This window comes from Galeopterus variegatus, unplaced genomic scaffold (genome assembly GCF_000696425.1).
Source record: "Galeopterus variegatus unplaced genomic scaffold, G_variegatus-3.0.2 Scaffold291, whole genome shotgun sequence".
Classification (NCBI taxonomy): domain Eukaryota; kingdom Metazoa; phylum Chordata; class Mammalia; order Dermoptera; family Cynocephalidae; genus Galeopterus; species Galeopterus variegatus.
This window is the reverse complement of record NW_007726402.1, coordinates 261,389-288,266: the sequence shown is the minus strand read 5'-3', so window position 1 is coordinate 288,266 and position 26,878 is coordinate 261,389. Positions and strand designations below refer to the sequence as shown.

At 36.2% G+C, this 26,878-nt stretch overlaps 1 pseudogene; it reads left to right on the top strand.

Moving 5' to 3' along the window:
- Positions 1–26,878, top strand: part of LOC103585966 — a 105,116-nt pseudogene that overhangs the window by 6,017 nt on the left and 72,221 nt on the right.

The following is a 26,878-nucleotide window of genomic DNA, read 5'->3' as shown; positions in this document are numbered from 1 at the left end:
TTATGTAAATGAAAAGATATTACCGTGAATTCATTAATCAGAATACTTAAAACCTGCAAGTGGAATATACTAAAAAGCTTATGTACTTCACAGGGCCTGGTTTTCCAAAGTCTTGCAGTTTCAAATATTGACCTTGCAAGGACAGGAAATTTCCCTCAGGCTATAAGTCTCTGTTGCAAGATAAAGATTGTGGCACAGCAGGTTGCTGGCTCAAAGACAGACTAGTTACTGATTGTCATGTAAAGATACTGAGATGGTTGTGGGAAGGAATGCTTGCTAAGATCAAGCTTTTGTTAATTGCCTTACTGGAATGTCATCTGGCTTGTTTCGCTGAAAGTTACCAGCCTATACTGTTAAACTATAACCCCACCTATGTCTCTTCCTGTAACTTCCTGGTCTGCAAAATAAATGCCTGAAGAGAACCCCAATTCAGTGTTAACTTCCCAAGGAAGGGATGGCTCTGACTTGAGCATCCCAAAGGGAGTTTAACCACTTCGGGGCCTCTCACTGCTCATTAGAGATGGGCTTGGAGTAATACTTTGTGTCTCCGTCACCCAGGGGAAGTGGGGTGACAAATCCGTGGAGGGGGGCAAAGCAACACAAGACCCCCTCTGTATAATATTACATGTCACTTTAAAACTCAAAGAATGAATGCTCTTGATCGTCAATCTGATGATTAACTAAGTGCATTTAATCACATTTAAAAACAATATGTACACTATCATCAGATTAAAATGAATAGTTTATATATTTTTCCCATTTTATCCCTCAATTTACCATAACAAGAAATGACTAGATAATATGTAGCTTAAGGTAATGAACAACTTATTTGCTTGACTGTTAAATAAATAACCTAAGAATGGTATCTTATTTTTATAAACAAATGTGTTGAAAGATGTTTATAAATTATATATTGTGATATATGATCTGAGACTTGGGGAAAATATTTTTTAACACAGTATTCTGGAAAAATTTTTTAAAATATGGCCACCAAAAATATAGATATTACTAAAATTAAGTCTCACTGTATTTTAGAGGATTATGAGGTTGTGTTTTTTAACAAATCTTAACTTTTTAAACATTATAATATAATGAGATTCACTTATTCATTTATTTAACATTCACATTATGCACCAATCTCTTGTACATGCTAAGGGTGCAAAACTTAACAAGATGATAAGGGTCCTTCATCTCAAAGACCTTACAAGCTATTTGGGGTTACTCAAAACTCAGTAAATAATTAAAATATTATGTAATAAGTGCTGTGATGGAGAAATGCAGCAGGCTGAGTACACAGAAGAGGTATACAACCCAGGCTTAAAATATCAGGGGCAAATTCCTAGGAGAAGATATATCTAAAAGACACTTAAGAATCAGCCAGATTAAAGAATGACAGTGGGGTGGAGGAAGAGAGGAAAGATATTTAAGGAAGCACAGACAGCATGTGTTCAAAAATTTAGCATGAGTTGATTATAGACTGCATGGAAGGTAGTGGCAAAAGATGTTCTAGGCGACCTGTGAAAGTTTTAGGTCATACTGAGCCTTATACACAACACGAAAAAATCCAAACTTCATCTTGATTTAGGAGTTTTAACCACAGGGATTTCACAATCAGATTTGCATTTTTCAGAGGTCAGTTTGACTATAACGCAGTAAACTGGGGCCAGAAAGATTGAATGCAGAGCTGTTAGTCTGGTGAAGATGTTCAGTCTAGAGAAACTAGTGTTCTCTTTCAGGAAGTAGGATTCTAGAAAAATTCTAGTCAAATTTAGGAGATGAATACATGCGATTTGGTGATTGAAAAGGGGTCACATATAAGTGACAGGGGTGAGTCAAGAGTGAGACATATAGTGGCAACATTCAGCGAGAAAGAGATCCAAGGATGAATAGCAAATTTTAGAAGGAAATGTTATTTTGAGTTTGAGGCATCTTTTGGCTCCCTACATAGAGATGTCTAGTAAAGAGGCAGTTACATATACATATTGGACTGAAGGCTAAGAATTAATCTTACAGATGATAGAGAATTTTTCTATCGACCCAGATGAGTGTAAGTGGATCAAATATATTATTAAGCGAGAAGTTGGAATGATAACCTTTGTACAATGTTGAATAAAGGAGAAAATAGAGAGGCGAACTGGGGCTAATCAGGAGAACTTCACACATCCCAGGCTTGAAAGTCTCTGACATGCGACATCTAGGAACTATTGTCTCTGAAAATGAGTGAGAAAGCGCGGATAAGAGGGGATTGTGGGAAACAGATAGATGAATGAAAGTATGGTTTCAGCAGTTGTGCATTTATGAGGATGATATTGTCCAGGGTATTGTTTAAGTCTCTAGAGATGAAAAGGTCCGGGGGAACAATGGGCTAGGGCAGTGAATGAGCTATGACAGCCAGGAGTGTTCAGTGAATAAGGAATGATGGTGTGGAGAGTAAAAGGCAGCCATGGAGAATTGTGATTTGTATATGGGGTTCGTCAGTAAAGAACACGTTAATTTGTAATTTCCTATGAATCACTAAATTATGCTTCTTATGATTTTTTGTCAAATATTTTGTTTGTGTATTATATAATCTTTAATTTATAATTAGGCAATCATATAGTATTATGAATATAGCAACTTTAATAAAACTGTCTAGCTGGAATATTAATTTCTCCAATGATTTTGAAAAATGATATTTTGTGGTTTCTTTGCTTATGAACAGTGTCACTGATTCTGTGGAAGACTGAGATACACTCACATTGCTTTCTTAGATGTAACATACATTTAGATTGAAATCTAGACCTTGACTCATTCCTGTTCTTTTACAGGTCGGGCGTTCAGGGATTGGTATTTTTGTGCTTTTGAGATTTTGCTTAAACAATTATATGTTCAGATAATCTACAGCTCTTATTTTGTAAGGATTATACAACTAAATTCTCAATGCACTCTTAATTTTCTTGAAGGCAATTGAGTGTTCAGGCAGTTATTGATTTAGCTTTGTCTATTTTCAAGTTTTGTGCATTTAAGAAGAAGACAAAATATTTGGCCTCTTTTAGCATTAGTTTTCCTCACTTTGATATAAGGGGTAATAGAAGTAGCTACTTCATAGAATACTGAGTATTAAAAAGTGGATAATGTATTTAGCACTGCACTTGGCCCATGTACGCAGCAATTTCTGGCTGCTATCATTATTATGATTTTTGTGAATATTGGTATCTTTTTAGAGGAAAAATTATATTGCACTCAGCCTCCTGGGCTTTTGTTAAATTTGAATAATACATTGAAATTAGATCAATAAAAAATGCTACAGAAAGTGGCAATAAAAGGTTTAGTCAAATGGATAGAACTCTGCATTCAGATTCACAACCATCAGCTGATTCCTTTTCTGGTGGTTTTTAATGATTGAACACTCACTCTTCTTAGGAGTATCAATTCTGCAAAACAAAAATGTGACGATAACTGCTGGAATAAATCTTGTACATTTATAATATGGTACTATTATTTAAATTATAAAATATTACAAAATGCCAGGTAATACTTGAGCAATATATGATTATATTTTAATGTGGTTCCTACAAAGTTTTATGTATCTCCTAAATAAGGATGCTATTCCTCGTACAAATGTCATAGGCCTTAGGATTGGTGGATCCGTTGAGATTGCTGATGTTGAAATCAATCCAGTGAGTATGTTACCTATTTGTGTGATAAGTTTATGAATGTGCTGATTTTTATTTGTTATATGTCTCTAGTCGGTCCATTTATGTTTAAAATGTTTTACTATGTATTAATATTTTTATTAAAAATATGTAAATTTTTAATAATAAAAATTAATATATTGAATATAAATGTAAGTAATGAAGCAGAATATTGAATGAAGTCTTAAGAATTCACCACTGAACTTAAGATTCAGAACACTACCAATACCATTAAAATCATCTGCAGGCTTCCTCATGATCCTGTCACTCGTAAGAGATAATCACTTGCCTGGGTTGACACCACATATGTATGAATGCCTTAACCATTTTTATTTAGTTTATTTTTTTTTCCAACTTTGTAACAAAAATGTACTGTTTGTAGTCTTTGGTGAGTTAATTTTAATTGAACATTGTATTTCTAACATTCATCTAAACTGTGTGTAAGTGTATGTGATTCATTTTCACTACCGCATGATAGTGCTTTGTGTGGACATACTATAATTTATATACTCATTCCATTGTCCATTCAATTAAGTATTTCCATTTTTTTTTGTTAATACAAACATGTTAGCTGTGAACATTCATATACATAGCTTTGGAGGTACATATGCAAGAGGTTCTCAAATTTCCATTGTTCCACATTTCATCGCTGCACAAATTGTACTGTCAGATTTGATTTTTACCAATCTATTCAGTATAAAATGATATCTCACTGTGATCTCGATTTGGATTTTCTTAACTACAGCTACATTTATTTTTCGAATTATTGTCTGTACCCCTATAAAATTTTGTTCTACAATTGATAGAGTGCACACCACTATGCAAGCATGCACACCCTTTTTTTTCTGGCCAGCCTTTCAAAAATTAGATCTGGTCTTATCTACCCAAATATACTTTCTCTGATTCTTCAAAGTAGGCCCACATGCCCCTCCATTTTGATATTTATAAGATGTTACTGTTGAGGCACCCCCAAAAAGTAGATTTCTAAGCCCCTTTAACCTTGCAGCTGGAATGTGCTTGCTTGTAGGGGACCCCTAAGAACTGGTTTAGTGGTTAACAATTGATTGCATTTCTGGCTTCTGTAACTCCACTGCTTGCCTGTTTCAGAGAAGTTGCCTGCTCAGTTTACAAAGATCCCCTAACCACATTTCTTGCATTTGTAACCCAGCTTCGTGAAGCCCCTTTCCTGCTTGATGAAGCCCCCAGTTTTGGGTGACTCTTCCTGGATACAGGCAGAGCCAATGAAAAAGCTTGCATGCTTGCTCAAGAAAAGGATAAAACCCCTATTCTCCCTACACTCAGGGCCCAGGAATTCAGAATGTGAGTTCACCTGAGGCCCACTAGCATAATAAATCTTCTGACTACTCCATCTCTCTGAATGTCTGACATTTCCTTGGAAACCTTTCTGTAACATTACAAACATCTTATACTCTGGGACCATCTCCATCATAGAAGCTGTCATATTATTTTTGGGTTATCTGCAGTTTTGTTTTTCTCTCCCATTAGTGTTGCAACACCTAGCACCATTCTTGGGCTGAATTAAGTTGAGCAGAAATTGATGGTAAAGATGTCAGCTGGGTGCCTGAGGTAGCACTCATTGCTAGTCTGCACTTTAATGGCATTACCAAAATTCTAGGGTTTGGCATTAAGTTATAAATTCCTAACCTCTCTTTTCTTCAGTGGTGAAGGCATGATCAGTCCAGATTGACTGACATATACTAAGCTAGCTTGTTCAAGTCTACGGTCATTCCTGGAGATTAAACTGTGTAGTATCCAGATTGGGATTTTTATTGCAATGGTGTTCCTCCTTTAAAAATGATTAGACAATATTGAGACTCTTATTATTTTGTTTTGTCATCCTAAAGTCATTTGGGACATGCTTTGCACATTTGGTATAATTTAATAATTTAAATATTTTATCAATATGTTTTTATTGTGTTGGATTTTAGACTTAGATGCCTTTTAGAAATAATATTCTAACTTCACCGGATATTTTCAACAACACATTTATGAACTGTATAGTGATGGCATTGACTATGTGTCTTAACAATAATTAGGAAACTTTGTTCAAATGAGCCTATAAGCAAGGCCAGAACGAGATAAAAAGGAGTGATTTTTTTTAAATATACAAAGCACCAAACTCTCCTTACTCATTTAGGATTTTGCAAATTTAACATATAGACTGGGGTTGATATTTTAAATTTAAAAAAAAAAAAAAGATGTCAGTTGACCTTACTACGGTGTTTTCCTCAATATTAGGACACTGCTTCCTCAATCTCCTTTTAATGTTATATGTAATTCTTTTACTAAAGAGCTGTAGGGTATCTATGGTAACTTTCACAAGGGGGAATCCTATAGAGTTTTGTGGTGAGGCACATGCCCAGTATATGAGCTACAGTTCAGACACATTCAATAAACATTCCTTATACAGTTAAGGTAGATGTCAGATAGGTGTTGGAGATACAAAAGTGAATCAGACTTAAGGTCCAGTAGAAGAGACAGATATGTAAACAAATAAGAAGACTATGTGATGTAACAAAGTAAGTAAATTTAAGAAACAGAAAAAGTCCTGAGGGCAGTGTGATTAGTTGTACTTTATCTATCTGGGGAATGAAGGATGCATAGTATTATATAAGTCAATTATACGTTAGGGAAGGGCCTTCCTGACAGAAAGGACACCATGATAAAGACACAGAAGGGTTGGTTGGAAATGACAAGTCATACAGTTTGCTGAAATATTAAGTGCTAGGGGGAAGTGGAGCTAGTTGAGGCGGCAACATGAGACTGGGGAAGGTCATTGTGAGCTTTGTGAGCCCTGCTAATGCTTGGGCATTGTCCTATAGATGGGGGGGAGTCATCAAATTTTAAGACAGGAAATTATGTAATCATATTCTCAATTAGTTTCATTGTGGCTTAGTTACAGTGGGGAGAATTTGAGAATGTCAAATCTAGAAACTAAATGAAAAGTGATGAGTTAGTAATTTCATACAGGTACAATAAGGGTAAGATGTGAAGAAGAGGCAGAATTGATAGGATTTGGTAACTGATTACATAGAGGAGGTAGGGGAGAGGAAAGAAAACATGACTAATTTTTACTTAGTTCTGCTTTGCAATGAATAATTTCCTTGAAATGAATATTCTCCTTGATAAACATAACAGTACAACTTTTAGTTTACATTTTTTCATAAACTATTACTTTGTTTTCTAATTATTATTTCCTTTTTCATTTTAGAATGTATTTAATTTCAATGAAACCTATGTAGGTGCTACTCAGATTATTCCATTTGTAATAAAAAACAAAGGTATAACACGTGCCAGAGTGGAGTTTAATCTAGAAAATTTTCCAGACATTTCAGTGGATCTTAAAGACAAATCAGGTATATATTTTATACTGTAATAGTATTATTGTGAAGGCAAAACAGTTTTAAATTGCTCTAAGGTGTAATTTTTAAACATAATTTAAGTCAACAGCAGTTATTCTTAAATATTTTCAATGACTCAATGCATGGTTTTCTTATGCTCTATAACTCATTATTGTTTTATTCCTAGAAATACATCAATATTAATATAAGAACACTTTGGTGATACATGACATATAACTGTGCTTATTAATTGGTTTAATATGGTAAGTTAAGTATTTTATATATGAGCATATACATTAATGAAAATAACATTATTGTTAGTTTTAAATGCTCGAGAACTTTAGATAAATGTTTTTAGAGAGCTCTGTCTGTGTTTAGTCGTGTATTAGGTATCTTTATGTTAAGTTAGGTTTCAACAATATATAAGTGCATTTCATCTGTTTACTCCAGGGGTTGGCAATATAAGGCCTGTGGGCCAAATCTGGCCTGACACCTGTTACTATAAATAAAATTTTATTAGAAACAGACACACACATTTGTTTCCATATTGTTTATGGCTGCTCTCGTGCTATAAATAGCAGAGTTGGCCAGTTGTGATAGAAACCATACGGCTCACAAAGCCTAAAATATTTGGTGTCTGGACCCTTGCAGAAGTTTCCTTACCACTGGTTTAGCAATTTCTTCTTTAATAGTCGTTGAATCCCAGTTACTGGCTAGATACTAGACCTTAAGTCTGTAAAGATAAATAAGACATTTTACATGTCCTCAAGACGTGGAGAGTAAGTTTGTCCATCAGAATCTCAGTAGTAAACAAATGACTCATTTAAAGGGTTTAACTAAAGAGGACTTAATGAAGGAATCATCTATGGAGGTTGGGGTGGGGTGAAAAAAAAAAAAAAAAAAAAAACCAAGGGATGGAAGCTGATACCACCTCCAGGCCTGAAGGAGCAAGAAGAGAGAAGATGTTATGGAATTCAGTGGGAAGTGAAACTATAGAAGAGGGACCAAATTGATAAGAGCCATAGCTATACAGGAATGCAGCCTTTGCCAGAGCTGCATCCAAGGCAGCATGGAAGTGAAGGCACAAATACTTTGACCTTTCTCTCACCTCCTACCCTGCGATATCTTGCTGGTGCCTCTACTTGATGGAACCCAACCAGAGGCAGAAAATCAAGGGAGCCTAGCTGATTTGGTCTGTAGATGTCACAAAAGGACAGAGCAGAGTGCAGAAAGACGGCTATTGGATCTAGGTGACAAATGGAAAACTTGTAACAGTAGGAGAGATGGACAAAGAATCAGGTTATTACCATATAGCATGACAGGTGATATAAACAAGTCTATGCATGATGCTAAGCAAACATATTCTAAGGAAAAACAAGCCCAGACTCAGAAATCAGGAAAGTATTCTAAGGAAAAACGAGCCCAGACTCAGCAATCAGGAAAGATTTCTTGGAGAAGTTGATGCCTAATCCAAGTCTTGAAGGATGAAGAGGTGATACATAAGCAAAGGAGATATGTAAAAGAATGCAAGAAAAGGCCTAGAAATGAGTTGATATGGTAAGTAGTTCAGTGTATCCAAAGAATAGGCAGACAAGACTGGAGGAGCAGCTGGGACCCAGGTTACCAAGGACCTTTGTGGACTTTCATCTTAGTGGTTAGGCAGCACCATTAAAGGATTTCTATCCAGGCAATGACATGATTAGACTTACACTTTACTAATTTTCCTTTTGGAGCAGAGTTGAGAATGTGCTGAGAGAAAGGTGGGGGAAGGGAGGGAAAAACCAGAGATAGGGAGACCAGTTAGACATGGTCTAATGGGTGAGAAGTGAAAGCCTGGACTCAGGCAACGAAATGATGCTGGGGATGGGAAGGAAGGGAATACAAAGGTACTGTGAGATTAGAAGTGCTCTGACTTGGCAACCAAGTGGACATGGATATTAGGGAAGAGGAGGAAGTCTCCAGTCACTTCCAGTTTTTGACTCGTAGAGGTAGATAGCTGGAGGTACAATGCATAGTTGATGCATTAGATTTGGGTGGGCATGTATAGATTTTAAAATTGCTGAAGATAAATTTCAAATGTCTCACCAAAAAAAATAATGGGCAAGTGAAGTGATGAATATGTGTTTGCCTTTTTTGTGGATTTTTTGAGACGTAAGTGCAGGACTGAGTCTTCCCTGATCTATCTTCACTGGAAAAGGAGTCTCCCAGTTTTTCTGGGACCTAAGATTCAGTCAATTACCTGACCCTGCCCATTATTCCTTTCCACATTCATCTGAATATGACTGTGATAAGTTTCTTGAAAACTGGAGTATTTTGGTTTTTTTTTTTTTTAAGTGAGTTTACTATTTCTTTTGCTGATTGAATGTATGTTTGTCACATGTTTGGCTGTCAGTTTTGCTGATTAGAATCTTGGTATGAAGAGTGATTCTTTACCCAGCAACCTTACGCAGCCCTGCATAGATGTTTCAGTAAATGCTTTTTGACTGTTAGGATGATATTGACAAGGTTTCTCAAAGTTCACATTTCCACATGAAATAATGATGTTATAGACATGTGTCTGGCTCTATTTTATGTGTACTTTTTCCTGTCTTATAGGAAGATTCACAGACTCTGCTGTTCCTTATAAATATTCTTTGGAGTTAGAGGAAAATACATGTCTGGAATGTGGCGTATCATTTTCTCCCAAAGAAGTAAATTCAGCTTTTTATTCCTCATATTACTAGAAAATAGTGGAATTACAGGTAATCCTAACTAAGAACCTGTCAAAGATCATCAAAGTTCTGTTTGGAGTGGGCTTCTTACTTACTGACTTGTGATTATACCTGAGTATACCCTCAGATTTAGTAAAATGATTGCGAGAGGTGTCTGGCTGATGCTTGCAGAGCCCCTCAAGAGGTGCAGAGGACACACACACAGGGGACCTATGATTTTGTGGTTTTTGTTATATTCCCTAGAAATTCAAGATATGGCATGCTGTGAAGGAGAGAAAAGTGTAGGCTAACCAAGAAATCACTTATATTTCAGTCGGCTTGTGTTTCGTACTTATATTTGAGTGGTGAATGCTTAATGCTCCTGGAATCACTACCTAAAATTACCGAAGACATGCTCTGAAGATTTAGGAGGAGTTACTGTGGTACTGGTTCTTTCTATATTGTCCCCTTGATGTTTAGAGATTTTAAAAATCAAGAACAAAAACAACAAACAAAATTAAAAAATAAATAATCTTTCTTGGAATGGGCTCAGAAGGAATGGGTACCGCTGGCCAAGTTTCAGCTCTGGTATGATTTTGCTTCAGAGGTTCTGTAACAAAGTCCCAAGGAGAGAGCTTCTCTCCACCCATGATATGGAACGGTGTGTTACTGCATCTTTCCAAGCAAGAGTCAGAATTCTATACGGAAATCAGTATAAGATTCATATGTGTCAAGAATTTTTTTTTTTTAATATTCCAACATAGCTAGATTAATGTTTTGTATGCAATAATTACAGAATAAAATTAACTAAGGGAAAGTAATTAACACAGTAAAAGTTTATTAAATGCTACTGAGCACTATCTTTAACAATCCATTTTTTTGGTAATGTTACTTTTACTGAGATTGAAATCTTATTTTAGGAACAATGATAGCTGTAATATAGTTTTCAGGAAAAAAGTAAAGAAAGTTAAAGGACAAGTTCAGGTGTTAGGAAATGATGAAGATTAATTTTGCCATTCTTAAGTAAGATACATCAGTTGGGATATGTTTTGTGGGTTTGGTGTGCATATGATTCACAAGGAGTGATATTATCTACAACACTCATTTTTGTGTCTGTTTCAGTTTTAAATAAGCACGGTGGAAGAGGTAGCAAAGGCTAATTTTCTAACATCAAAACAAGTGAAAATCCTTTTATCTTACATACAACATTAAGTGTACTCAGGTGCATGCTATACTATTCATTTTCCACAGGTTTGGTGTGAAGTAATTATTCATCCACATTTATAAACAGTGATATTTAGGGTAGACACAGTTTAGCAGGTTATCAAGAAAGGAAAGAACATCTTTGACTTTTTGAAAATTAACTTAAGGATACTTATCTTTGGCCAAACTTAGGTTACCAAATATTATCAGACTAGAAATATGTTTTAGATATTCCTTTTATTTTTTTCAAAGAAGGATTTTGCAGTTTATGAAATACTGTTAAGATATTACAATATTTGTTGAATAATACAATATCTTATTTGTCTATCTAATTCAGACAAAAAACATCATTAACAAGCTACTTTAGAGAGCTTCAGAAAATGTCTATCTTTTTAATTTTTTTAATATTCTAATATCTATGAAAGTCTACTCATGTCTCACGTATCCTAACCATTTCTAGTTTTGTCAGCATCAACTTATATTTTAAAATACAATGATGTTCTCTTCTTGATTATTAAAGTTTATTGTCAAATTTAAATGCAAAACTTAGAAAAGCAGTAAGAAAAAATAAACAATACACTAAATTCAAATACTCAGTTACCACTGGTGATATTTTGGTATATCTCTATTTCTCTCTCTCTTTTTCTGTCTATCTCTATACCTATATTCCTACATTTGTAATTTTAATAAATTAATACTTTATCAACAATTGTTAACCCACATTTTTTTTTACCTATCATATAAATTAAAATGTCACGAATGGCTTTCTGTGTCATTAAGTATTCCAGATATGATTTCATTATATAGGGATAATATACTGTATTATCTTATAGCTGTACTATGTAATCCCTCTCACTGTACACTTAGTATTTTTCCTCATTTTTACTTCATAATTTGTGTGTAAACAAAAGTTCTTGTAAATAAGTGTCTGCTTTCACATTACATGTTTTTATTATATGTTCCTGGAAGTGGAATAGTTGGGTCCAACTCTATGTATATATTTTAGGCTGTTAATATGTATGGCCAAGTTGCTCTCCAAAAGGGTTTTATCAGTTATATTAAGGACCAGTTTACAGTGTACAAATTTCCCCCATTTCTTTGTAAACCTATTTCTAAATAATTAATTATTTTTATAGTATTATAACTAGAATTGTTTTTAAAATTTTATTTTCAGATTATTCATTACAAGTGTATGGGAAAACAATTGATTTTCAAAATTGATGTTTGTATTTTGCAACCATATTGAACTCATTTATTAGTTCTAATAGTTTTTTAATTGATTTCTTAAAATTTTCTATGTAGAAGAAGATGTAATCTGCAAACATGAGCATAGAAAATTTTAATTATTTCTTTCCATTCTGAATGCCTTTTACATTTTTAGTATCTGATTTCTAGAACTTCCATTACAATGTTGAATAGAAGTGAAGAGAGCAAACACTTTTGTCTTCTTTCTGATCTTAAGAAGAAAAAATATGTCTTTCAGCTCTAAATATGATGTTAGTAATATATATATATATATATATGTATATGTATATAGGTTATGAATATTCATGGGATACAAAGCTGATTGTCACCCCTTGTGCCCACGATGTGAGGGCCAGATTCATACTGGCAGCATGCCCATTACCACAAATTGCATTTGTACCCCATGTCCTCCACCCAATTATCCCCAGTCTCCCTCTTCCTCCCCATTTCCCCACACTCCACTTTGTAGCCCAAGAAATGTTCTCACCCTCTGCAAGTCCAATGCACTATTGTGGTCTATTTTCCTTCTTTCTCTCTTAGCTCCCACATATGAGCGAGTACATGCAGTTTTAATCCATCTATGCTTTGCTTATTTCACTCAGTAAGTTCTTCCAGGCTCATCCATGTTGTTGCAAATGGGAGTATGTCATTCTTTTTTATGGAATAGTAGCATTCCATGGTGTATACATACCACGGTTACCTTATCCAGTCATCCATCAATGGACATTTAGGTTGGTTCCATGTCTTGGCTATTGTAAACAGAGCTGTGATGAACATGGGACTGCAGGTACTCCTTTGACATGATGATTTCCATTCCTTTCAGTATATACAAAGAAGTGGGATTGCTGGATCGTATGGAGGATCTAGCTGTAGTTGTTTGAGAAACCTCCATACTGTTTTTCGTAATGGTTGTACTAATTTACAGTCCCACCAACAGTGCAGGAGCATTCCCTTCTCTCCACACCCTCACCGGCATTTGCTATTCACCATCTTTTTGATTATAGCCAGTCTATCTCAATGTAGTTTTAATTTGAATTTCCCTGATGACTAGTGATGTTGAGCATTTTTTCATGTATCTGTTGGCCATTTGTATGTCTTCATTTGAAAAATGTCTATTCAGCTCCTTTGCCCATTTCTTAATTGGGTTATTTGTTTTTTTACTGTATACTTGCTAGAGGTCCTTTTATATTATGATTCCCTTCATGTGGCTGAGGAAGTTTCTTTTCTGTAGTTTATTGAGTGTTTTGACCATGAAAGAATGTTGGATGTTGGCAAATGTTTTTATAAAAATCTGCTTTGAAGATGGTGTTATTTTGTCCTTTATTCTATTAATATTTTGTACTATATTGATTTATATTTGTATGGTAAACCAACCTTGCATTCCTCGTATGAATTTCACTCTATCATGAGACATAATCTTTTTTATATATTGCTGGATTTAGTTTTCTAGTATTTTGGTGAGGGATTTTGCATCCATATTCATAGGAAATATTTGCCTCTATTCTTTGTTTTTGTTTTTTACCTTCTGATGTCTTTGCGTGGTTGTGGTATCAGGGTAATACTGGCTTCTTATGATTAGTAGGAAAATGGTCTGTCCTCTTCTTTTAGTTAGAATTTATAAAGGATTTGTATTTAATCTTCTTTAAAGTAGTAGTTTCATCATTGATGTAATGTGTTTCTGAGATTTTCTTTTTCTAATTTTAAAAATGATTAATTCTGTATTTTCCTGTTATACATTTATCTACATTTTCTATTCTTGAATAATTTTAACTAAGTTCTCTAATTTCTTGGCACACAGTTGTTAATGGTGTTATCAATCTTTTTATTTCTATAAGGTACATAATAATGTTCTCTCTTTCATTCCTGATTTCATGAAATTGAGCCATCTCACTTCTTAACTTGGTCAGCCTATTTGAAGTTCTGTCAATTTTGGTGATATTTTCAAGATCCAACATTTGGTTGTTGATGTTCCATATTGCTTTTGATTCTTTATCTCATTCATTTCCACGTTATCTTTTATTTTTTGCTTTCCTCTGTTTGCTTTGGGTATAATTTGCTCTTCTATTTTCTTATTTTTAAGTGTGGAATGTTAGGGCATTGATTTGAGATCTTTCTCATTTTTTATATAGGCTTTACAGCTATTCATTTTCTTCTAAGCCATGCTTTATTTTATCTCAGAACTTTTGATATGGTGTGTTTTCATTTTCAATCATCAAAATGTTTTGCAATTTCTCATGTAATTTCATACATGTTTTTGTGAATTTACAAAATTACTTCTGTTATTGATTTCTAATATAATTCTATTGTAGTTGGAGAACACATTTTGTTTCATTTAAGTCAATATAAATTTATTGTGGCTTGCTTTTGGATACTGTATGCAGGCTATTTAGGTGTGTTGTAGTAAATCTAAAAAACTAAGAGTTGAAAATGATTACATCTGGATGTGCCTGTGTATGTTTGTGTGTGTGTACATGTGTATGTAGTCATAGAAGGAAGGGAAAGCTGATTATTTTAAGAATAAGTTTTATAGGATAAATTTTTCAAACATGTATTCTTACAGGTTTGATTTTTATAAACTCTAAATAAAAAAAACAAAGTAATCTTTCTATGACAAGTTAATGTTTTAATGCATTAAAATCTGCCATTTTTCTTCACAATGCCTGCATCTTTCATGTACATAGAAGTATGAAGACGTACGCGCACACACACACACACACACACGCTTTTCAATAAGGAAAAAAAAGTTTTGTGAAGTTATTTAATCTATAGGTTTTTAAGTATGTTAAGACAAAGTTTATATCTTTTCTTTTTTTAATTCCTTTTTTTAATTGAAACATAACTTATTGTATATATCTATGGGGTACGGTGTTGAATATCAATACTTGTGTGCAATATGTGATGTTCAAATCAGGATAATTAGTATGTTCAACATTACACTATGTAATCATTTTTTTGGCACTTTACCCTATATCTTCTCTTAATAAGTCTATAATGTGATTTTATATTTTCATATGATAGAAATGTATACTAAAACATTTTACGTAAGGGTCACTGAAAATTCGAAAAAATTATAATCAAGTTTAAACCTATTACATAGTTTTTTTGAGACAATGCATATGCAATATGACATACTGACTCCAAATCACTGTTTAACACGGTTGACAATTAAAACCTTATACATTTATTCCTTGATGTTTAGAGTATGGCTCTTCCAGCATTCTACACATTGATTATAAAATTAAAATAAATTATATATATTTTCAGTTCTATGGAGTTCCATACTTTGCTTAAAATTCTGGATCACTCTACATTGACTGGGTATTTTAAAGGGAGATTTACTCAGCGTATTTGTGTGGAATTCAGTACAAAAATGAGAACATATAAAATCCTGCAGAGACAGCACACCCTACGATAATTTGCTCCGTAAATATGTGCCAGCAAGGTAGATTGATTATCTGGTTTTCAATCATTTCAAACGCCTTACACTATATTTATAGCTAGGTATAAGTTGTCTATCTTTGTATGTGTGTACAAATGTAAATTGCTAATCGGTGCTCTCTTGGTTGACCTATGTAGCAGGAAAATGTGTTATCAGCACTAAAGGATTTATTTCTAGCGGCAACCTTTACTTTCTGATATACTTCGGATATGTTGGGCAGTCCAAAACTCAAGTTGTGAGGGGTGGGGCATAGTTTCAGGTGTTTGGGTCATGGGGGTGGATACCTCATACATAGATTAATGCTTCCCCCCGCCCTACCACGGAGAGTGAGTGAACTTGCCTGGAAATGGATCACTTCCCTGTAGAGCAGGTTATTAAAAAGAGCCTGGCACTTCCCTCTTCTTGATTCTATCTTGGCATGTGATCTCTGGTACACAATGGCTCCCCTTCCACTCTCTGCCATGAGTAGAAGCAGTCTGAGGCCCTTGCCAGATGCAGCTGCTCCAGAATTGTGAGCCAAAAGAACATCTTTTTTAAAAATAAATTACCCAGTTTTAATTATTTTGTTACCGCTATACAACAATAGACTGATACACTTTCTATGCTGCATCACTGATGGAGTTTGGATGTGTTGTCCCCTCCAAAACTCATGTGGAAATTTGATCCCCAGTGTGGCAGTGCTGGAAACTGATTGAGTCATGGGGGTGGATCTCTCATAAATGGATTAATGCTCTCCCTGGGGGAGGGGGGATTAATGAGTGAGTTCTTGCTCTATTAGTTCCCATGAGAGCTCATTGCTTAAAAAGACCCTGGCACCTTCTCTCTCTCTCTTGCTCTCTCTTTTGCTTCCTCTCACCATGTGATCTGCTTGTACCTGCTGGCTGCCTGCCGCTTTTCCGCCATGAGTAGAAGCCGCCTGAGGCTGGCAGTGTTGGAAACTGATTGAGTCATGGGGGCAGATCCCTCATGAATGGATTAATGCTCTCCCTGGGGGAGGGGGGATTAATGAGTGAGTTCTTGCTCTATTAGTTCCCATGAGAGCTCATTGCTTAAAAAGACCCTGGCACCTTCTCTCTCTCTCTTGCTCTCTCTTTTGCTTCCTCTCACCATGTGATCTGCTTGTACCTGCTGGCTGCCTGCCGCTTTTCCGCCATGAGTAGAAGCCGCCTGAGGCCCATGCTAGATATAGCTGTCCCAGAATCATAAGCCAAATAAACCTCTTTTACTTATATATTTCCCAGTCTCAGGTATTGTATTATAGCAACACAAAACTGACTAAAATAGAAAATTGGTATCAGAGAAGTGGGGTGTTGCTATACACATACTTGAAAATGTGGATGCAGCTTTGGAACTGGGTAATGGGCAGAGATTGGAAGAGTTTGGAGGACTTAGAAAAAGATGAGGGAAAGTTTGGAAGATTTTAGAGATTGGTTAAATGGCTGTGACCAGAATGTGGATAGAAATGTGGACAGTAGGGGCCGGCCTGGTGGCGCACTGGATAGTGCGCCGCTTGGGAAGTGCGGCGGCGCTCCCGTCCGAGGGTTCGGATCCCACATACAGACCGGCTCCCGCTCACTGGCTGAGCGAGGCGCGGGAGCAACGCCGAGGCTTGCGATCCCGTTGCCGGTCCCCGGTCCGGTACGGGGGCAACACTGAGGGTTGCGATCCGTTGCCGGACACGGAAAAAAGACAAAAAAAAAAAAAGAAATGTGGACAGTAAAGACCATGTGGATGATGAGGTCGCAAATAGATGTGAGAAACTTATCAGGAATTGGGGCAAAGATCACCCTTGCCACACCATAGCAAGGAATTTGGCTCCATTATGTCCATGCCCTTGGACTTTGTGGAAGGTGGGACTTAAGATTTGTGAACCAGAGTATCTGGCTGAAGAAATTTCAAAGCAGCAAAACATTAAGGATGCTGCATGGTCATTTCTAACAGCCTACGCTGAGTTATGGCAGAAAAAGCATGATGTAAGGCCAGAATTTAAAACAGGAGCAGAGCATAAAGATTTGGAAAATTTGCAGCACGGCCATGTGGTAGAAAAGCAGAGAGCATGCAATGGTGCAGCCCAGTGACTTTTAGCTAAGAAGATCAGTACAAAGGAAAGGAATTATCAAGAGAAGGAGAAAAAGGCCCTGAATGCATTACAGAAGCCTCTGGGGCCAACACTTCCATTTCAGGCCCAAAGGCCTGGGGAGAGAGAATAGTCTTGGCAAACAGGCCCAAGGCACCCTCCGTGGGCTCGCTGCCCAGGGCCACCTGGAGAAGCTGCTTCCAGCACCAGCACCCCAGCTGCTTTGGCTGCTCCAGCTGTGGCTAAATTGGCCCCAGGTGTGGCTGGACCCGTGGCTTTGGAAAATACAAGCCGGAAGTCTTGGTGGTGTCGATGTGGTGTTAGGTCTGCAGGCTCACAGAATGCCAGAGCTGGGAAGGCTTGGGAGCCTCCATTCAGATTTCAAAGTATGTATGGAAGAGTCTGGGGGCCCAGGAAGAGATCTGTCATGGGGTAGAGTCACTGCAGACAGTCTTTGCTAGAGCAATGCCGAGCAGAAATGTGGGGTCAGAGTTGCAGCAGAGAAACCCCAACACTGCCATGCCTAGTGGAGCCATGAAAGCAGGACAGCCATGGAGACCACAGACCTGTGGAGCTACCAGAGTGGAACACCAGCCTGGGAGAGGTGAAGTGTGGCCTGAGACCTGCAAAGCCATAGGAGTGGAGCTGCCCATGGACTTGGGGACCCAACCCCGACACCAGTGTGCAGAGGCAGTAGAGCATGGAATCAAGGTACCTGATTCTCCAGCCTTGAGATTTAATGCCTGCCCTGCTGGGTTTTGGACTTGTTTGGGACCTGTTTTTCCTTTCTTTTGGCCTATTCCTCCCTTCTGGAATGGGAATGTATACCCATTGTCTATTCCACCATTGTATCTTGGCAGTAGATAAATTTGGTTTTGCTTTTCAGATTCACAGCTGGAAGGAATTTTGCTTTTGGTCTCAGATGAGACTTTGGACTTTGGACTTTTAAGTTGGTGCTGAAGCAAGCTAAAACTTTTAGGACTGTTGGATATAGAATGATTGTATTTTGTATGTGAGAGTAACATGAGTTTTGTGGGCCAGGGGCGGAATGATGGAGTTTGGATGTGTTGTCCTCTCCAAAACTCATGTGGAAATTTGATCCCCAACGTGGCAGTGTTGGAAACTGATTGTGTCATGGGGGTGGATCCCTCATGAATGGATTAATGCTCTCCCTGGGGGAGGGGGATTGATGAGTGAATTCTCGCTTTTTTAGTTCCCTGAGACCTCATTTCTTAAAAAGACTGGCACCTTCTCTCTCTCTCTTGCTCTCTCTCTTGCTTCCTCTCGCCATGTGATCTGCTTGTATCTGCCAGCTGCCTGCCGCTTTTCCGCCATGAGTAGAAGCAGCCTAAGGCCCATGCCAGATGCAGCTGTCCCAGAATCGTAAGCCAAATAAACCTCTTTTCCTTATAAATTACCCAGTCTCAGGTATTATGTTATAGCAACACAAAACAGACTAAAACAATCATCTTTTGGTATAATCAAAAGTGCTGGTTGGGCAACTGAAGTTGTATCTAGCATACTCGACTGGGCTGGTTTCTTTATTATAAGTCACTCAAGCTCCCCTTTTCTTTGTGGGCCACTCGCATATCTTCATGGCTAGCGTATAGAGTTGTACTTCCATATATGTTAGGTAATAGATATATATGACTACTTAAATTAAAACTTAAATTAACTAAAATTAAGTGAAATAAAAATTTAGTTTCCCCTACAGAATGCCCACATTTCAAGTTCTGAATATCTGTACATGGCTGTTGTTCAGTTCAGAACATTTGCATCATCACAAGAATTTGAAATAGGCAGCACTGGTATAGATCTTTCCCCGTAGTCCCTTACTTTTCCTGCTGCTATAGCCAAGGTCCTGCCCTGTGGCACAGACTGGCTAATCTTCAGTGGCTCAGTTGCCCTGCAGCTCTCTGCAGTTCTCATGTCTGCTGCTCTATATTTGCCATGTGGTTCTTAAATATGAGAGAGAATTATTCATCCTTTTCTTTTCCCACCAACCTTTCTCTACCCTCTAAGTATATGCAACCCTATGGGTAAACTTTTCATTATGATTATTCTGGATTTACAATAATTCTTACTGGAAGTCAATAATAATACCTCAAGGATTAAAAGAAAGGACATCTGAATGACATCTGCTCTTTTTCCAATTCATAAGCATTTCTGTTCACCAGCACTGGTTTGCGGACTGAAACCCTTTCTTCAATAGAATATCCTTTTTCGATTTGAGATATTCCTTTCTTTGAATTGCAGCATCTGGGAAAGCACTTAGTCATGAAACATTGAAAATTTTCTTCTTCATTGTATATCTCACTGGTTCCAGAATGATAGGACCAACTTTTCTTCTCTATGTATCATTTAGTTTCTGTGTAAACGATAAGTTTTGGATCCTTATAATTTTGTTGAGGGGATAAGACTTCCATGGGTGAAGAAATCATGGTATCTTCTAATACTGCATTCTGCACAATTACAGGGCTACCTTGTGTAAAAACACATTTTATGCATAGTTTGATGATATGAATTAAGAAAAGGCAAATCCCGTATGACTTCCTACATATACACAATTGATAATTAGAGAAGGCAGGGATTAACCCTCAGTTTTGTGAATTCAGAGTGAAAAATTTTAGAAAATGTGTATGTTGCAGGAATTGGAAAGGCTACATAATTAAAATAAAAAAGACAGTTGAGGGCTGAAATGAGTACACTGAATTATTTTGATAATTACCAACATCATCATCATCAACAACCTTGCACATTCTTACATGAAGCCCTCAGACATGCCCTGTGTTTAATCCTTCCCATAACTTCAACTTTCTACTACTATTATCCCTGACTTTGGGAAACAGCACCATACCCAATGACAGTGTGACTCAATAAATGTCATAACTCAGTCTGTCCTAACTCAGATCACTCTTTACTTAAGTCATCCCCCAAAACTGGAGCCCTGCATGAGTAGATTCTCAACCCTGTCAAATCTGATCTTCCTCACACCTGGCTTTCATTCCGTTCCCCTCCTCTGTCTAGGATCCCAACACTTCCATAAATTCTCAATGTGCTTCCAGGCTTCCTTTTCCTTAATGATTTCTTCTTAATAGGAACATGGCTGTCTCAAGGGCACTGGTGTTTTTTAAAACCTTTCCTATGGGTCATGGTGTGGGTCTGGAAGTGATGCTCTCTGGAAGCCTTTCTTTCTGGGTTGATTTTTCCAGATGGTTCTTTTTTGTTTTTCCTTTTTGTCTTTTTTCATGACCGGTAATGGGATCGCAACACTCGGTGTCGCGCCCGCTCCGCGCTCAACCAGTGAGCGGACCGGTCTCTATATGGGATCCGAATCCTTGGCGGGAGCGCCACCACGCTCCCAAGCGCTGCACTCTACCGAGTGTGCCACCGGGCCGGCCCTTTCCAGATGGTTCTTATCTGATAAAAATACTTGCTGCTTTGAACATTGTGCTTTGTACATTTACCAGTCCCCCTACTAAGAACAGTCATCTCTGGATATGCTCTTGGTTGCTATCAGCCAGGCTCATACTATATCCTGCACCCTACTCCTCTCATTTTCTGAGTGATTTCAGTATCGACATGAAGGTCCATTGAGAAACTTGACCTCTCAGGTCCCTGTCTTCAGATTTCCACTGACCTCTTCCTCCATTTCCCTTAGACTCTTCCATTGGTAACCCATCTCCATCCAGCAGTCAGATGAGGACAACAGTTTGTGAAACATACTTTTTGATTTTGCCTTTAAAATACAAGTCCATATTATACATATATATATATATATACATAAATTATGTATATATGTATAAAATAAAATTAAAAATTAGCCTAAATAACATAAGAAATGTTAAAACATACATGATAGAAAGTATTGATTTATATTAATACTCAAAATAAGAAGAAAAAAAAAAGCAGATGGACCAGAAAAGGAAAAATAGAAATGAAAAACAAAATATGCCTAGTTTTTGATGACTAATAATAAGAAATTCCAGATGAAATGAGAGCAAGCAATGATTTTGCTTTTTTTTTTCTTTAGGTTCAAAATATCAAAGCAGGTTGTATTTGTATATGAAATAATTTATCTTTATGCAATTTACTCCTTGATGTCTGTGTGTTGGTGCCCCTGCAGAAGTAGGTTGTCATGGGAATGAGTTGCTTGCTCTGTTTTGCCAAAAGAAATGAACTCCCCACTAAAACAACACATGCTGCAGTTTTATGCTTCTATAATTCTGTTTGTAAAAGATTCAATGACTAGAGATAGAATTGGTAGTGATATAGCAAGATAAAGTTAAATAAAATAAAATGAAAACACAATTGTTTTTCTTAGTAGGGCTATATGAATGACTAGAAGTAACAGTTTATACTTCATACTATTTAGTTGCTTATTTTACTTAAAACTTTCAGATTGTCAGCATGGACTTTATGAGTATAGCACAGGACTAGAACTATGAAGGATCTTCAGAAAGTTCATGGAAAGATTCATATTATCTTTTAATCCTATTTCTCCAAAAAGTTTTTGAAGTACTCTCATATGTACCTCTGAAACCATCAATGCTTGTTGTCATGGTCTTGGAAGTTTTAGGTATGTCAGAAATGCTGTTATTCTTCCCTTTCCACATTTAAAACATTCACATTCTTTCCTATTTTCCACCTTCTACCTCTTGAAACTTACCAAGGATGCACAGAACAAAAGTTTCAGGTTTGATAAACTTAAAGTTATTCTAAACATAAATAATGTTAGCTTTTAATAAAAACATTAACAAATAATTAAAAAATAAGTTTGTCCTTTAAAAGTGAGTTTTAAGCATTTTAATAATTTATAATTTAACTTGAAATACAATAAGAACTTTCTAATACTTATGTAAATATTTTAGCATTGATATTACTTCAGTTCCATTTTCAGCTTTTTTATATATTAATTTTATTTTTTATAAATTTAAATTTCTAATAAGTTATATAATTTATAAGTTAACTTCTAAAGCAGAGATTTGGGACTGGAGCTACTTCCAAATCATGTATGCACACCCTCGCCCTGGTTCCTCGATTTTTAATTGATGAATTCAGGGTGAGAGAGGAAATTGCTAGTTAGATTTTAAGGGTTTAGAGCATTTTAATTTTTAAATGAGCTGTTTGTCTATCATAGAAATCCATCTAAAAGATGGGGGAATACTAGTTGTAAAAAAAAAGCTTAGCCATTTAATCTCAATAAATAGAATAATGTCATATGAGACCTCATATTCATCCCTAATGTAATCAAGAGTTTCTCAATCATTTTACAATAATGGAATATTTTATTTTTTATTTCTCTAGAGCCTTGAGATCATCAAATAGTAGATGTATAGAGAGTAATTGAAAACCTCTGATTGGCCTCTTTATGCTTTTTTTTTTTTCTTAATAATTTATTGAGGTGAAATTTATATAAGTAAATAATTCAGTGGCATGTAGTGCATTCACAATGTGGTGATGCCACGCTTCTGTCTTATTTTAAAATATTTTCATCAATGCAAAGTAAAACCGGTTACCTTAAGCAATTAAGCAATTAAGCAATTTCTTGCCTTCACCTTTTCCCTAGCCTTTGGCAACCACCAATTTGCACTAGGTCTGTGAATTTATCTTTTCTGAATATTTCATATAAATGGAATTATACAATATGTGACATTTTGTGTCTGGATTGTTTCATTTAGCATAATGTTAATGACTTGGATTTTCATTTTTATCATGGTAAAAAGCACATAACAAAATTTGCCATTTTTAAGTTTGAAGATCAGTAGTGTTAAGTATATTCGCATTGTTGTAAGACAGATCTCCAGAACTTTTTCATCTTGCAAATCTGAAACTCTACACTAATAATAATTTTAAAAGCTCCCCATATCCTGTCTCTTCAGTCCCTGGTAACCACCATTCTGCATTCTGTTTCTGCGAATTTAACTACTTTAGGTACCTCATCTAAATGGAATTATATAGTATTAGTTTTTTTGTTTGACTGGCTTATTTAACTTAGCATAATGTCCTTAAGTATAATCCATGTTGTAGCATCTGACAGGATTTCCTTCATTTTTAAGGCTGAATAATATTCTATTGTATGTACATACTACTTTCTGTTTGTCCATTCATCCATTGATAGACATTTGGGTTGATTACACCTCTTGGTTATTGTGAATAGTACTGCTATGAAGATGGATATGCAAATGTCTCTTTGAGACTCTCCTTTCAGATCTTTTTGGATTTATACTCTGAAGTGGGATTGCTTAATCATGTGGTAGTTCTATTTTTAAGTTTTTGAATACCTTCCACATGGTTTTTTCATAGTAGTTGCACCATTTTACAATTCCAGCCACAGTGCACAGGGTTCCAGTTTCTCCACATTTTTAAGCATTTTAATAATTTATAATTTAACTTGAAATACAATAAGAACTTTCTAATACTTATGTAAATATTTTAGCATTGATATTACTTCAGTTCCATTTTCAGCTTTTTCTTTTTTTTTTTTTTTTTTTTTTTTTCTTTTTAACAGTTGCTATCATTATGGGTAGGAGGTAATACTGCATTGTGAACTTGATTTCAGTTTTACTCTGGTTAGTGATATGGAGTATCTTTTCATGTGCTTGTTGGCCATTTGTATATCATCTTTGGAGAAATGTCTACTCGAGTCTTTTGAGTGGAGAGATTTTTTTGTTATTAAGTGGTAGGAGTTCTTTATATGTTCCGGATATTATCTCTTATGAGAAAATGACATGCAGGTATTTAATCCCATTTTATAAGTTGTCTATTCACTCTGTTGATGATGTACATTGGCACACAAAAGTTTTTAGTGTAATGTAGTTACACTTTTTTATTTTTGCTTCTATTGCCTGTGCTTTTGGTGTCATGTCCAAGAAATCATTGCCCAGCCTAATGTCATGAAGCTTTCCTACTGTGTTTTCTTCTCGGAGTTTTATAGTTTTAGGTCTTACATTTAGGTATTTAATCCCTTTTGAGTTTTGTGTGTGGTGTAAGATAAGGGTCCAGTTCTTCTTTTTCCATGTGAATATACAGTTTTTCCAACACAACTTGTTGAAAAGACTGTCCTTATTGAGTCGTCATGGCACCCTTGTCAAAAATTATATTACCATACATGTGAGGGTTTATTTCTGGGCTCTCTACTCTATTTTACTTGTCTATTTGTCTGTCCCTATGGCAGAGCCACACTGTTTTTATTACTGTAGCTTTGTAATATGTTTTAAAACCAGGGAGTGTAATTCCTTCAACTTTGCTGTACTTTTTCAAAAGTATTTTGGCTATTTGGAGTCCCCTAAGATTCTATCTGAATTTTAGGATGATGTATTATTCCATTTTTTTGCTTATTACAGAAGTACCTGAAACTGGGTAATTTATGAAGAAAAGTGTTTTTGTTTATTCTCTTGATAATCCATTTCTTCTGTACTAATCTCCTTATCAAATGGTTGCTGAGATACCCTTGCTTTCCTCTCCCAAAGATACCTTTTCACTCTTTATGTGGCCAGGCTGAAAGTTTTCCAATTTTTTGCCCTCTGCTTTCTTTTGAATTATAAATTCTGGCTTTAAGTGCTTTTTCTGCCATAACTCAGCATAGGCTGTTGCAAGTAACCATGTGGCTTCCTGAATGTTTTGCCACTTAGAAAGTTCTCCCACCAAATACCCTGGGTCAACACCTTGAAGTACCACATTCCATAAAATCTTTGGGCATGAACAGAATGCAGTCAAGTTCCTTGCAAGTTCATAGCAAGGGTGATTTTTGCCCCAGTTTCCAATAAGCTCCTTCTCATTTACATCTGAGATCTCCTCAGTATGGCTTTTACTGTCCATATTTCTATCAGCATTCTGATCACCACCATTTAACCAGCCTCTAAAACATTCCAAACTTGCCCTGTTCTGCTTGTCTTTTAAACTCACACCAGAATCTAGGCTTTTTTCTAGCCTGCACCTGATAATTCATCCAGCCTCTGCCTAATACCCAGTTTCAAAGCTGTTTCCACATTTTCAAGTATTTATTACAAGCAACACCCCATTTCTCTGATACCAATTTTCTGTGTTAGTCCATTTCTGTTGCTTGTAACAGAAATACCTGAAACTGGGTAATTTATAAAGAAATAGTTTGGGAGGCTGGGAAGTCCGAAGTCCAGGAAAGACATCTGGTAGTGTCTTGTAGGTAGTGACTCTACACAGTGATGAGCGTAACACATGATGAAAATGGCAGAAGCAAGAGAGTGGGAAATTAAACTTCTCACTGGCTCTCCTTTTAAAGCCATCAGAGTTACATCCATGATCACCATTAAACCATCAGTAAATTAATCCATTCACTAGAGAATGGTCCTCACAATCTAATCACCTCACAAAGGTCCCACCTTTCAATTACCATAATAGGATTTCTCACCCTCTTAGCACTGTCACAGTGGGAATTAAGTTTCTAATACATGGGACTTTCAGGGACACAATTCAATCCATAGCAGATGACTTTCCTATTTCTTCAAAAAGTGCCAATAGGATTTTGATAGGGATTGTGTTGACTCTGTACATCACTTTGGGCAGTATGGACATCTTAAACAATATTGCCTTCTAATTGATCAACATGGGATACCATTTTATTTTTGTATTTTAAAATTTCTTTCCTCTATGTTTTATGGTTTACAGTGGACACTCTTTCACCATCTTGGTTAAGTTTTATCTTAAGTATTTTATTTTTTTGATGTTATTGGAAATGAATTGTTATCTTAATTTTGGGGAAAATTGTTTGTTGATAGTGTATAGAAATGTAACTGATTTTTCTGTGTTAATTTTATATTATGCAAATTTTCTGAAGTCATTTGTTACTTTTAGCAGTGTGTGTGCATATGCACACAAACATGCATGTTATCTTTAAAATCCATTCATCCATTCAGGAAATCTATGTCTTTTGACTGGAGAGCTCAATACATTTATTTATTTATTTTTTTTTTTTTTCTTTTGTCTTTTTCCGTGTCCAGCAATGGATCGCAACCCTCAGTGTTGCCCCCGTACCGGACTGGGGACCGGCAACGGGATTGCAACCCTGGGTGTTGCCCCCGTGCCTCGCTCAGCCAGTGAGCGGGAACCAGTCTGTATGTGGGACCCAAACCCTCGGGCGGGAGCGCCGCCGCGCTTCCCAAGCGGCGCACTTATCCAGTGCACCACCGTTCTGGCCCGATACATTTATA